Source organism: Cajanus cajan, chromosome 3 (genome assembly GCF_000230855.2).
Source record: "Cajanus cajan strain Asha chromosome 3, NIPB_CcT2T_4, whole genome shotgun sequence".
NCBI lineage: Eukaryota > Viridiplantae > Streptophyta > Magnoliopsida > Fabales > Fabaceae > Cajanus > Cajanus cajan.
Genome location: NC_138519.1, coordinates 49780242 through 49783292, shown reverse-complemented (window position 1 = coordinate 49783292; position 3051 = coordinate 49780242).

Sequence of the window (3051 nt, the reverse complement as noted above, 5' to 3'; positions counted from 1 at the left end):
GTAGCTGAGTACCCGCCTCTCCAGGCTCTGCCTCGGTGTTTCTGACAACCTTGGCAGTTGAGTTTGCCCTCTCCAGGGTCTGCGATTTGCCCTCCCCAGGGTTGCATACCTCCGTGTTTCTGACGACGGGGTAGCTGAGTACCGCCTCTCCAGGCTCTGTCTCGGTGTTTCTGACAACCTTGACAGCTGAGTTTGCCCTCTCTAGGGTCTGCGGTTTGCCCTCCCCAGGGTTGCGTACCTCCGTGCTTCTGGTCACTTTGGTAGCGTGAGTTTGCCCTCTCCAGGGTCTGCGGTTTGCCCTCCCCAGGGTCTGCCTCCGTGTTTCTGACGACGTTGGCAGTGTGAGTTTGCCCTCTCCAGGGATTTGTGATGATTTTGTCTCCACAGTCCACGATGCTACTTCGACGATTGTTTTTGATTTTTGTGCCACTGAGGGCTGGATAACGCAGGGATCCGTCTAGGGGATGTGCAGTTACTCATAGGTTCTTGTGTCCCAACTTTCCATTGCGTAGTTGGTGCCCACTGGGGAATTTCTGATTCCTTGGGGGTGCAGACACAAAGATGCTCCTTTTGAGGTGAGCGATGCCTTATGATTGGCTGACGTCCTTTCGACGTTGGTGGAGTATCCCGGTTATCCTTATTCGGGTGACTCTTTTTGATTTTCTTGGTTTTGTTGCCTCTGCGTAGGCTGTTATCCGCTGGGGGATTCTATTGTATTGATTTTGTCTCCACAGTCCACGATGCTGCTTCGACGGTTCTTTTTGATTTTGGTGCCGCTGAGGGCTGGATAACGCAAGGATCCGTCTAGGGGATGTGCAGTTACTCATAGGTTCTTGTGTCCCAACTTTCCATTGCGTAGTTGGTGCCCACTGGGAAATTCTGATTCCTTGGGGATGCAGACACAAAGATGCTCTTCCTGAGGTGAGCGATGCCTTATGATTGGCTGACGTCCTTTCGACGTTGGTGGAGTATCCCGGTTATCCTTATTCGGGTGACTCTTTTTGATTTTCTGGTTTTATTGCCTCTGAGTAGGCGAATGGGGATTGAGGATCTTATGTATCCCAGAGTATTATTTAGAAAGCCTCTTCAGGCTTAGCTTCACTCGTCGCTCGAGTTGGAAAGCTATCTTCCACTGAGGAAGTCAAAGTCCTTTGACTCGGATATTCTGTTCGGATGATCATGCTTCCATTGGGGAATCTTGCTGATCTTGCGCTGATAGCTTTCACTGGGAGTTCGGCCCAAGAGTGCAAGCTGAGATGTCTCTGGGGAGTATTATTTCGGCAAGCCTCTCCAGGCTCAGTTATTCTGTACGATTGGGGAGTATTATTTCGGCAAGTCTCTCCAGGCTCAGTTATTCTATATGATGAGGGAGTATTATTTCGGCAAGCCTCTCCAGGCTCAGTTATTCTGTATGATGAGGGAGTATTATTTCGGCAAGCCTCTCCAGGCTCAGTTATTCTGTACGATGGGGGAGTATTATTTCGGCAAGCCTCTCCAGGCTCAGTTATTATGTATGATGAGGGAGTATTATTTCGGCAAGCCTCTCCAGGCTCAGTTATTCTGTACGATGGGGGAGTATTATTTCGGCAAGCCTCTCCAGGCTCAGTTATTCTGTATGATGAGGGAGTATTATTTCGGCAAGCCTCTCCAGGCTCAGTTATTCTGTATGATGCGGTTGATTTTCTGAATTTTTGCCTTTTTTGTCGTTTTTTGGCTTTTTCTGTTGACTGCTGTCATACACAAGCAATTTTTTTTCTATTTTTCTATTTTATGCGATTGCCTCATGATAAGGTCTTTAAATGTGCAACTAAAGGCCAATACGGCTGTATCCATTTCAGTACGCCTGTATTGAGTTAAAAATTTGTTCATAGCCCTAATTTTAGTACGGGCGTACTGAACATGGTACGGGCGCATTGTTTTTTCTGAAGTTTGATTTTTTTTGATTTTTGGTTTTTTCAATAAACAGAGAATAAGTGATCTTCCAGTACACCTATCATCTGTATGCATGTATGCGGTATGATGCACCTAATTCTATTTGATTTATTTTTTCAAAAGAATTAACCGATGCGTTTCTTTGCTTGGATTTTGCCATTCCTCTAGACGGGCTGTGCGCTGCCGATTTCTGTAACCGAGGAATGATGCATGTTATATCGAGATTGGTGTCATCAACCAAGTGATCCTTCCCTTCCTTTAGAAGACATGTCAACCCTCCTATTGACCACTATATCTCCATGTTTCCACTAGATTATTCTAAAATCGTTTGGGACAAGAGAAAAGAAAGGAAAGATATTCTTTTTGTTCAAAAGTTTGTGTTTTAGAGGGGATTATTATTATTTTGAAAATGGTTTTTGTAAGAATGGCTGGCCAAGGTAGGCTCATGTGTTTAGGCTTGTTTGATTAAACACTTATGAAGTTAAGAAAGTCTTGTTATTTGACGTTGTGATTTGACAACTTAGATAGCTTTCCTTGAACCTTTCTTTTTGAATTCGGTTCATGGTACCATCATGGTTTTCTTTTGCTTTTTTGATTGTCCTTATTTTTGCCTAAAATACCCCTTTGTGGCGTCTTAACGGACCTTTGTTTTTGTTTATTTTTGCAACCCTAATTTTTGCCTAGGTCACCCTTTTGTGGGATTCTTAGCGGGTTCTTTGCTCTTATTTTTGCGCAGCCCCCTTTTTGGGTTTCCTGCCGAGCTTTTTGTTTTTAGGATTTCTTTTTTTATCCATGATGGCACCTGTCGAGGCCAAGGAAAGGTGCTCCAAGTTGTCACACACTTCCACATAAAAATGATGCGGGTTTATTGTTATTAAGACGATTTTAACCTCATTTATGCTTATTCAAACAGGGTTAAAAATAATGCGGTCTAGAAATTTATTGCAAGCAAGAAAAGAAGCAATAAGAAAGAATAAAGAATGATTTTATTATAATTCTAGAGGAAACATGTGCCCTATCGAGGCTCGGGGGTCGGGCTGTCCCCGAGGAGTAATCTCTAATAGTCATCAGGTCTATACATCCCTATCGGAAGGAGAAAAACACTTGACGACGACGACC